The sequence below is a fragment of the Pleurodeles waltl genome, chromosome 10, assembly GCF_031143425.1.
Source record: "Pleurodeles waltl isolate 20211129_DDA chromosome 10, aPleWal1.hap1.20221129, whole genome shotgun sequence".
Lineage (NCBI taxonomy): Eukaryota > Metazoa > Chordata > Amphibia > Caudata > Salamandridae > Pleurodeles > Pleurodeles waltl.
The window spans coordinates 235283960-235296335 of record NC_090449.1 but is presented as its reverse complement, the minus strand read 5'-3'; positions in this window follow the sequence as shown (position 1 = coordinate 235296335).

Sequence of the window (12376 nt, the reverse complement as noted above, 5' to 3'; positions counted from 1 at the left end):
GATGCACAAGCCACAATACCTGAGTCACTTGTATTGCAGTACACCAGGGAAGTGCCTTTGAAATTGTGACCAAAATACAAATCATGCCATGGAGTACCATCTGAAATGGATTAGCTACATATGGTTGTAGTAAGTTTTAGCACCACATGATTGTTAGGCCTAGTGCATGTGTGCAGATGTGTGGCTTTCACTCACTGGAGTGTCAGTGTGAGTTTGCAGTGGTTTGTCTGTTGTACTGTCTACATGCAGGATCACCAGCTCACTCATGTAAAATGTTACACTCTGTGATATGTTGTCCACACGTATGTACAGTGATCTGACATTGAGTATATATTTCCTTTCCATGTCTTACAGGTGGACCTGCCCCCAATACTATTGGGGAAGTGGCAAGATTTCAGGACCTAGACTTATCCAGTAAGTGTAATAATGTCTGTCCCATGTAGTGATTGCGGCTGTTGTTTGAGTGACTCTTGTGTGTTGCACTCATTGGAAGATATGATGAGCTGGCACATGATCTGATATCTTATTATGCTGGATGTTGATAGAAGCCCTCATTACGTCCCTGGCAGATGGCGGTATTTTGGAGAAAGATACTGCCAACAGGCTGGCGGTACCTTTTCCTAAAATATGACATTGGCGGTTTGGCTCAAGCCAAACCGCCAACGTACCACTCCGTCCGCCAGGGCGGTAACAGCCTCCCAACTGGAGACTTCGATATAACCCTGCCTACTGCCATTGTTTTCGTGGCAATCTTACTGCCACGAAAACCATGGCGGTAGGCACTATCAGTGCCAGGGAATTCCTTCCCTGACACTGATAGGGGTCTCACCCACCCCCCTCCTCCTCCCCAGAGTCCTCCCCCACCCTCCCCTTCCGACTCCCATACGACATACACGCACATTCATGCACCAACGTACACATACATACACACACTCATACCCACTTTCACCCATGCATGCGTACATTCATTCACACACACATCAACATACACTGAAATACATTCTAGCACACACGCATTCTCACCTCACAACATTCACGCACACTCACACCCATTCAAGCACACACGCATTCCACACGCCACACATCCGCATGTACGCACACAATCATACACACACACACCAACACTCACACAACACCTCCCACCCCCTCCCCTGTCAGAGCACCTGACTTACCTGCTTGCAGGGAGTCCTCCGGCAGGAGACAGGACGCGGTGCTGCTGCCAGCAGCAGCTTCCGCCAGCAGAACACCGCCAGGCCGTTTCATGGATCATGATACTGCCTGCGGCGGTCTACTGGTGTGGCGCTGCTGCTGCCAGCAGTGAATATGGTGGCGGTAGGTAGTCACAACTATGGTGTTTTGGCAGCCGTCGCCACGGCGGTGGGCGGTCATTACCGCCAATGTCATAATGAGGGCCATAGTGTACCATGCAAGGGTTACACATTCACAAGCAGAGAGTCATATCTTGGGAGTCGTGTGCTGCACAATAGGCTGCAGCGTGTGAACAAGGTGATTACTAGCCACATGTAGGCCCACGTGTGACTTGGAAGTGCACCAGTGTCAGTATATTGGGACAGGGTCATACCCTCATTCTCACAACACAGTGATGCATCAGTTTTCCATACAAATGTGTGTGTCCCTGTATTGTAATGTACATGTAGGACTGTATGGGTAACTGTCCCCCAGCATCTAGCCTCATAAGCTGTACTCCATTTACGTGACACTTATGTGGTATGTAATAGGTGTGCATGCTGGTCAAGTCCAGACGTGTGCTGGCATCAATGTGAGTGTTTTGGGAATTCTGTTGGCAGATCAGGTGTTGATGGTTGTCCGCAACAGGACACATGAATGTAAATGTGAATGACCTATGGATACTTTATTCCTAGGTGGCAGTCCTGCTCACATGTGTTCCACTCACTAAATCCATGTATTAGTGGACATGCCTTTGTGGTTGTCCTCATCAGTTGTGATGATATATTGCATGCCCATCACTCCTGAGGCACTGGGGTAGGGGAACAACATATATGTAGGTAGATTTGATGGTCAAAGTGGAGATGACAGTCATCTCATTCAAGCATGCATGTGTCCCAAACAACACTGACCCCTTATGATTAGCAACTGCATACCATCCTGCCAATTACAACTACACGTCACTGGTTTTGTGTGTTTAGTAGTAGACTCAGATGATAAAGATTAGTCAGCCTGGCCCATGTGAAGTAGTTGCTGCCTTTGCATTGTGACACTTTGCACTACATCAATGCTCAGATCACTTTATTTGGTCCAACTCTTGTTGTGCTGTTATCTGGACTGTGATTCGGACTGCATGTGTAAATTGAGGCAGAGTGTTAGATTATCATCTGTACATGCATTACACAATGATGACACTGATGGTTGCCTGTCTGATTTTTACAACTACCAACATGGATGCTGCAAAAATCAGGGCTTTCCAAAAGAGGGCAGTGCGATATTGCCACATCGTGGATGTTGAGTCTGGGTACCGCAAGATGGCACAACGCTATCTAATAGAGCTAGCCACTGGGAATGGCGGGCTTTCAGCCAAGGGGGATCGGCATTGGTCACAAAGGTAGTAGCCACCACTACACCTACACAGGTGACCATAGCCGCCACCATCACATCTGCCCCATCTTCTGCACCATCAACCTCAGCACTACAGCCCACCACACCTGCTGCAATGGACATGTCGGCAATAGGGGAGCTCCAGAGGGACATGAAAAAGGTCCTCAAAAAGCTGGACAGCATTCAGAAGGATGTTGACAAAAACACCAGGAGACTGAAGGCCATCAAAAAGACACTGAGGAGGGCCAAACTGTGAACTCTTGCCTCCCCTCACCCTTAGTTGAGTCCCCTCCCTCCTCATTCCTCATCCTGTTTTGTAGTGGGTTTAAGGGGTTTAGTGACAGGTTAGAGTAGGGTAGTTGTTTAGATAGGATAAGTAAGTTTGGGGGTGGTTTTTCATATTATTACATGTTAGTTTGTGGGTGGGTGGGTGGATGAAGGTTAATGTTTGGGCTTTTGTGTATTTAAAAAAAATAATACAAAAAAATAAAATTAAAATTAAAAAAAAAAGAAATAAAATGTATTTGTTTAGTATTAGGTAGTGTATGTTTAGGTTAGTATATGCTGTCCTGCATGTATCTCGTCATAGAAGGGGGGCGGGGGGCAAATGTTTAGAGTGTGTTGTCAAAATGTGGTAAGTAAGCATAGCATAGGGTAGTAAGGGACAGTTGTGGGTAATGTATAGTTAGGTTAGATCAAGTTAGTATAGGTGTGTTACATAGTTTTGAGTTCAGTTCCATACATAGGCAATAAAAATGTAGGTACTCCCTTACTGCATGTGTCATATGCTTGCGGCTCAGGGTCTTTGCATGATTGTACAGTGCCAATTGTCTGTTGGCCTGTGAATTCCATCCTGCATCCACATCCCTCTCTTGACATGTTAATTCCCACTTCCAACTGAGCTGTCACATTGGCAGCTACAACAAATCTAAATCTCAATGCATCTGCCATCCATTGTACGCACCACTCAAAGTGACTATGGTTCACATGTATTGGCCAGGTAGGTGTGCTTTTTAAGCTGTAATTGTTTTTGATCCTGTGTCGTGATGTTGGGCACTGTGGGACGTCTGCCTGCAGCCTGAAGTTCATGTCAATACTGCTAAACTGAGTAGTGCCAATGTCAGATGAGGTCAAGTATACAAATTTCACGCCAATGTGTTTTACTTGTACTCCCAGCTGACGTTATCGGCCGAGCACTCTTACACAGCCATTCCTGCTATATGTAGTGGGTGAGGCATGTATGTTTTAAAGCAAATGTCACATACACAGTGACTTGCTTGTAGGGGATGTGGCCAGCATTAACGTTCATCTTGTAGTTACAGTGTGCATAGATATCTGCCCACATTATTTCTGCACTCTTGTATTGACAGTCTGTGACCATAGACATGTTACACTCATCACAAATCTCCAGCAAAGTAGATGTGTCACATTACACAGAGACAAAGTGGTTGTGTAGGTGCTGTTCATTTGAAAGTTCTGTAGTGCAATATTTACATACTCCAGGTCTGTGACCTCATTAGTGTAAACCATTCTATTGTAACGCAACACAAGTGCAAAGTTGGGGGACATGTCATTGGACATGCTGAGGTGAAGTGTTATTCAGTGCAGGGGAACATGAATTGCCAATGGAGTAGTGAGAGACAATTGCAGTCCATAATGGAAAGGTTAACAGTGTGTTTGTGAAGAGTGTATGTCACCATCTGTAGCAACACTGGTATGTTGTCAAGCACAGGACAAAGGGAAATCACTGCCCACGTGGCATGGGCTGGTGCTACCGGGTACTCCTACGGATGAAGATGATCTGTTCCACATCTTCATCCTGTGATGTGTGTGTCGACTCCTCTGCCCTTGATGGTGGTGGATTTGAGGGGGCCACACACACTTCAGTGGTTGGAGAAGTAGACACCAAATTCCAGGCAGCTGCCATCTGTGGAACTACATATGGTATAACTGCAGCAAGGAGGAGCTGCTGATTATTGAGCATGGCAGCAACATCCCTGTGGTAGGCAGCCATGACTACCCTGAGGGAGTCCAGTTCCTGGTGCATGGGGTCCTGCTTGTGGTCATGCATGCAGCAGCAGGATTGTGAGGGCAGGTGCTGTGGCAACTCCCTCCCAGCAGTGGTTAGGTCCCTCACACACTGTTGGACTCTATGCAGTAGGGGTTGTGTGACTTGAATGGCTGCTGTCTGTTCTGCAGACGTTATCATGCACATGCACATCCCCTCAAGGCTGGCAGCCATAGTTTGCATCCCCATCCGCACCTCCTTGGCCAGCTCCTGCTGGACTCCCACTACTGTCCTCTCAAAGGTGGTCCCTGTGTCATCAGAGACCTCAGCTGTGTTTGAGCTGGCAGGTCGTACTATTTGGGTGGTGGGTGGATCCTCTGGGATGGCTGCTAAATGTATGCTCCTCCTTGAGACTGGAGGTGGGGTCTGGAGGGTTCCCAGGACATGTTGGAGGGTTTCCTGGCTGATGATTGTCAGCTGGTCATCCAGGTCATCAGGGTAGTCCAGGACAGGCAGATCCATAGGAGAACCATCGTACTCTGCCATGAGATATTGTACAATTAGTGTGTCTGTGTTGTGCCAGTTGTAATGTGATGTCACTGACTTCCTATTGGTGGTACATTGTCATCTTGGTTCCCATGCATTGATCCTGCCATTCATGTTTTCAGTCTTTCAGCCCTATGTCCCACCTGCATGTCACATGTAGTGAAGGACAGTTCATCAACCCTCCCTCTGCTTTCATTTGCATGGTGAGGCCTTGCAATGATTGTTGGTGTGCTGATGCCACAGCACCACACATGACAATATGGCCCTGTCCCAGTCTATAATTTTTCACATACACCTATGTGGTGCTGAGACCTAGTGTAGTGTAGCCATTTTTAATATAGCTTCATACACGTTAGTTTAACACACTAGGCTGCTGTGCACTTTGCCCTAGATATATTTTATTCAGCTTCGCACTGTTATTTTACAATAACCAGCTTTACGGTCTTGTTTTAATTTCTTCTATCACACTGTTTAGCTTAGTTCAGCACTGTGTTCTCAAATAATGCATTCTTGATCGCCCTGTTCTTCAGTCGAGGTACATTGCCGGTAAACATGGTAGAAGTTTAGTCTCCAGTATTCGTAGAAAATACACATCCTTACGTAGGGACATTTTCTTAGAACATCTGCTTGTTAGTTATAAAAACACTTCCTAGTCCTAGTATATGTCAAGAGGGAGATTCCAGCCAGGGACCGACAACTAGATGCTGAATGCCCCGTTGAGATGCTGATGCAGATTACAGGCCTTTGCTCAGGTATGAGGGTTGATGTCCTACCGGGGGAACCTGAAAGGCAGGCTTAGAGCTTAACATGCTGTGCTCGAAATATAACTTAGAGAGAACATAACCTAGCGGCACTATGATAGCCTTATTCTTGTGCTTCACTCTCATCGTTACTATTTTAATCTTACTGTGTTGTATAGTTCTGGTTATTGCAGCTCACACTTTGCTATCCAAAATGCAGTCGTTTTATTAAAACAATCTTTAAAACTTAAACTGCCTTTGTCATTTATATATGAAACCATACTGTGTATGAGAGAAACGGTTGTGACCTGAGTGACCACGACTTCCCTGAGAAGTACTAAGATGTCATGCGCTCGGCTGCCCAATTGTCTCTACCATCAGGGAGAGATGAGGCACTGCTAGTTAGCCGGAGCAAAACCCGGATTTAGAGTGATAAGTGTCATCCACCATGGGTTAGACTTAGTCCCCCACGCTGTGAACGATCTTGCCACTCAAAATCCAGTAGTCTCATTAGAATAAGGAGAGCCTGCGTGACATGGCGCCGCCAACGTTTGGTCAGGCTCTAATTTTCGGGTCCACCGGCATATCTCAGTCTCATTTTATATAATGACCCCTTGGTTCCGTATACGGAGACGTCCGTGGTACTGAGGATTTCCACCACCGCCGTATAGGTAACCCTATTTTCAGCTGGTGGTAGTTCAAGCTTGAATCTTAAAAGGAAACAACCCCGTTTTGGTGTGCCTTCTCTGAACTCTTAGTGATTACATGATGGCGAATCCCCAGGCTGTACAAATAGCTCTTAACATGAGACAACCTCTTGCAACACATTTACTAGCACATGGTCTTACAGCACAGGGAGTTCCAGTCACATTTGTGGTGGACGCCCACGCAGCCTATAGAACAGAGCTGTTTTATTCTTGGGTCACATTTCCAGCAGTTGATGGGAACACAAATACATTTCATATGTTTACACCTGCGAACGCGCCTGGGCAATACAGGGCGTACGCATATTTAGAGATACCTCTATCTTATCAAGAACATAACAATTGGCTTGATGGCGCTCCACCCCATACCATATTACCATAAGGTTAGGTCCACTAAGTAATGATGGTCCTACCTGGCCTTTATTGGCCACATATACACCTTATCCTGCGGTTGCGAATGTGGCGGTAGCTGAGGTTCGACGCTTATATACTGAATTAACAGCAATATATAGACAATTAGTACAATTTGTAATGCAGACATTAAATACAAACTCAGCGCGTGCTGCTCCAGGGATACCAAATGCAGCAACACCAGGTATAAATCCAGTGACTGTACACTCAATTATGGGTAAAGTCCTTGCCAAACGAGAGGAGACTCCATTTTGGCTGGCACAAAAAATTAATACGCTGGAGGCAGTATTCCCCCATACGGGACCTCAGGATAAACATAGAATATTAACTATGTGCTTGCCCTTTGGTGTGGTTCCTACAGTTGAACACTGTAATACATGGGGCACGGTATTTGCCGCGCTCTATATAACGGCACACAGTACACCGACATTAGCCAACCTACCGGAAGTGCTTAAACAAATTCAAGATGAATATGGGGCTGCCCCGGCCCTAGATTTGGGGATGCAACTGATGGGCAATTTTACCACAGTTTCCTCAATTTTTCTAAGTAACCTTAAAGGGGAAGCAGTTGCACTTGCAGTGTGCATGCGGCTCCGTGACTTTCCACAACAGGATCAGGAACGAGAGCTGCCTAAAATAATAGCGGAAACATTTTCCAGTATTGGTCGAGATAGCCTTGGGGGAGACCACAAAAGCTTCAATTTCAGGGTAAAATAAATAAAGACAATGCTAAACAACAACCTAAGGGTAATAAGGAACGCTGGGAGAAAAAACAACAAACACCTAAAAAAGAAAGGGGAGAATCTACACGCACAGAGACCCCACAGAATAGGTATAACCTCAGAAATAGAGAGAATATAAAAATGCCTGATAGATATCAATATACTGATACACGCCAATCTTGTTCCTTTCAGGACTCATCGGAAAAGAGAAAAGAGAGAGGTGGGCGATCAGAGCGGAGAACAGAGTACGTGAAACCGAGACAGGAATCACAACGCTCTTCTGAGGTTTCTGTTAAGAAGGAAGAGAAACCAGTACAACAAAAACAACAATTTAAAAGAAAAAAGTGGCAGCTGTCTCAGTCAGACATGCCACTCAGGAAGAGAGTTCTCTTGAAGAACAAGAACTGGGCTTTAGCACTGCTAGACAGCGCGGCAGAGGTCACAATAGTTCGCCAGAATCTTCTAGAGCATCTGGAGGTGAAAGCAACTGATGACTTTATACAAGTAGAAACTGCGGACATGCGTGTCTCCAAACCCGATAGGGTGTATAGAGTAACTCTACAATTGGAAGGAGACATTGAATGCACCATGCACACAATCTTTTGGGACCGTGTAGTAAAAATATATGACATCTTGTTGGCCGAACAAGATTGGCTGTTTGATTTTGTCCGCACCTGCCCATATGGAGAGTAGGTTATTAAACCTTCCTTCTTGCCCCTTGTTCCAGAAGAACTCGCTGAGTCCTATTCTATAGAATGGGCTCTAGCACAAGCACCTGCGTTATATAGAAATCACGCAGGGTGGGATAGGGATTCTCCATACCATGTCATTCCCATTAAAAGTGAACCTCAGCCACAACCACAATATCCAATCAAACATGTAGCAAGGGACCGGTGAGAGAAATACTTACGCAATTAGAATACCAGGGTGTGATTGAACCCTGTGTCTCACCGATGAATAACCCCTTATTCCCTGTAGCTAAGCCGGACCATTCATACAGAATAGTCTTAGACTACAGACATTTAAACGGACATACACGTACATATGCTACACAAAACTCACATAGCACTGCACTAATGAGCAACATTGTGCGGAAAAAATATAAAACAACTTTAGATATCTCGAATGGGTTCTTCTGCCAGAATATAGCACCTGAAAGCAGAGACTTAACAAGCTTTAGCGCATTAGGCTCTCAGAAAAAATTCTGTTGTTTGCCTCAGGGGTATAAGAACAGCCCAGGACTGGTTCGTGTGACTGCTATTTTACACAAGATAGACCCTGAAGCTTTGTCATATGTGGATGATATATATCTCACGGATGACGAGTTACTACAACATTTAAGGCGGGTAGCCGGCATTGTTGTAGGGTTTGCCGAACTTGGCTACAAATTTAACTTCAAAAAGTAAAAAATTGCCTTCCTCAGCATCCTGTTCCTGGGATATGAGCTGTCGAATGAAGGGAAGAGCCTAACGCCACAATTTTTAGAAAAATGTGCACAACTGCAACCACCAAATACGATAAAAAAACTTCAATCATTGTTGGGCTTTCTAAATTATGGCAGAACATACATTCCTGATTATGCTACATGCATAAAACCCTTATATGTGTTAACACGTCCTGATTTTTCAAGTAAATTAGGGACAATTGAACATACACATACTCTTCGCGAGTTACAGGCAGATATGCTAGCAGCAAAACATTTACACACACGGGACAATAAGACACATTTGGTCATCAGGGTCATAGCTGGGGCCATCGGTTTTACTTATGACACATTTAATGAAGGTGAGACAGTCCCGATTGCATACGAATCACACCAGTATTCAGCTGCTGAACAACGCTTTGCACCCATGGAGAAAATTCTCACTGCTGTGCCGATGGCTGTTATTAAAGAAAGACCTCTTTCCCAAGGAAAACGCATTATTGTCGTTTCTCCTATTCCGGCCCTAGAGGCTGTTACAAAAGCTAGGGTCCCGAACGCAAAAGCACTTCATCCACGATGGATACAATGGGCTACGTCTTTAACAGCCACTGATGTAGACTACATTTTTGACCCAAAGTTACAAACTCAGGAGTTTCTACAATATGAAGTAGAATATCCAGTTCCCACTGACACCTTGCCTATTGATCAATATCTGTAGTCATGTACACCGATGGCTCTGCGCAACCAGCGATTGGAACTAAACATCAATATTCTGCTGCATGTGCAGTCATGAGCGGCTATTTGGAGGGGGAGATATTCTGTCCCCATCATACCTATACACAGACCTTAGGAGATTTACGGCACAGTTGGCTGAGCTGAAAGCTCTACTGATGGCACTAGAACATACGGATCCGACACAGTTTACACTGATTGTTTGTGATTCATATTATTGCATCCAGTCTTTTAATGAATACCTGCATTACTGGCGCTTGAATGGGTTCAGAGATTCAAAAGGCAACACCATAAAACACAGACTTTTGTAGGGGAAGGTAGCAGACGTGAAAGAGACGCTACCCAAAGTCCATGTCGTACATACACTTGGACACCAGCGCGTTGGAATACACGTTGCTGGAAATACTTTGGCTGATGAAGCCGCACAGTTGGCAGTGGTGGTTGCCACTGTACCTGCAGTGACTCGTTCGAGTTCTAAACCAGACACAGACATCATGGCTAACATAAAAGCTACGGTTGATGGTAAGCCTTATCCTAAAGGATTTCCTAATAAATATCAATACTTGATGAGAAGTATGCTGAACGCTGAAGTTAAGATTCTAGGCGTAGGCGAAAGCGACATCCCCAATAAAGATGTAAGACCTCAATTGATTAAAGCAGCGCATGAAGGGGTGGCATCTGCACATGCTGGTGTGGCGGCTACAAATTCACTCTTGCAAGCCCGTTATTGGTGGCCTGGTCTCTATAAAGAGACTAAGCAGTATGTCCTTTGTTGTGACATCTGTCAACAAATTAAAGGTTTCACGGCTAAGCGCCCGCCGCAGACACCTGTCTTAATTTCAAATAGACCATTACAATGTGTGTACTTGGATCATTGCGGTCCATTAACACCTGATAGTGCATACAAATATATATTAGTCGCTGTTGATTCTTGCTCCAGATTTGTGTGGGTGTGGCCACAACGCTCAGCTGACGCTCGGACTGTTATTAAAGATTTGCAAATCTTTGTCGGTACATATGCAGTTGAGGTATTCCATTCGGACCAGGGCCCTGCTTTTGCCTCAAGGGAATTCAGGGACACCATGGCTTCACTGGGGGTCCAGCTCCAGTACTCATCTCCATTTCATTCCAAGGGAAATTCTGTCGCGGAGCGATTAAACCGCGATTTAAAGCAATCCTTAACGCCCAGAGTCTTAGGTACGGGTCGTAGTTGGTTAACCCACCTGTATAGAGTTCGGAGAGCACTAAATACCCTGCCTAGAAGGGCCCTGGAGGTTGTACTTCACATGAGTGCCTGTTCGGAACATGAATGTTTGTTCCGGATCTTGATGGTCCTGGTGTGGAGGCAGCGGAAACACCTTTTGACATAAATGATTGTGTCACTGTTTTACAGGAATTACAGCAGTTCCGTGAAGATAACTCTTCTAAAAGTGCTGCCTCCACAGGAATTAAGGATGTGCCAGTAACACCTACCGGCTGGATTCCCAGAATTGGGGATCTTGTGCGTGAAAAGGTTGCAGTGAAAAAAGAATTTGGCCCTTCTTATCGAGCACCAGTCCCTGTGTTGGGGATACATGGTACCAGAACTGTTATTCTACCAACGTTGCCAGGTGCCAAAGAAAATCGCTTTGTTTCCACTGACAATTTCAAGCTACAACATGTGGCCGATTATACACAGCCAACCAAGAGGAACCTCCAGTAGTTCCTGAATCCCTCTCACTACTGGAGAAGAAGTTCCGCTTCAAGTTGTTTATACCAACACTGATGCCTCTCCGAGGTTGGGGAGGGTGGATGATGACGATCTTGCATTAGTTCCACTAACAACAAGCAACTTGGAAACATTTGATCAAGTCACTATGACTACAAGCCAGACTGATGGTGCTGTCTACTGTGTACCACCACAGGAAACACCAACTCCTCCATTGACTACGGCAGTGCCTTTTTCACGAAATGCCTCTGGTTACTTTGCCCACTACAACGACGGTCTATCGGACTCGTTTGCCTCTTCGACTGCTGACCTGTTGGTTGCACGTAAGCTTATACATTGGCTGAAAGAAACATATTTCATTTTTCCATGGAACTATGTGTGGCTTTCCTTGACTGTCCTACCCTTTCTGCTTTGGATTGGGTTTGTCATTACCTTTTTCTTGTTAATACATGGTCATTTTCTTCCCGAGAGATCAGCGGTTGAACAGGTGGAGGAGGTTTTGAAACCACACTTTTCATCGCATAAGATTCGAAGAGACTTATCCTTTGTGAACATTTCTGCAGTGCCAATTTCTGATGGGATTGTGTGGGACAAAGTAATGTTTGATATATATGGTCCCACTGAAATCATTCAAATACCGTATATGTTAAAGTTATCCATGAACGATATAGTTATATCAGGCATTGTATCTGATGATTGGGATGTGAAAACAGTTGATCAATGATGACAGAAATGCAATATTATACTGTCTATGAAAATGAAGATGTTTACCAGTTGAAAGAAAATTATGGTGACATGTTTTGCTATA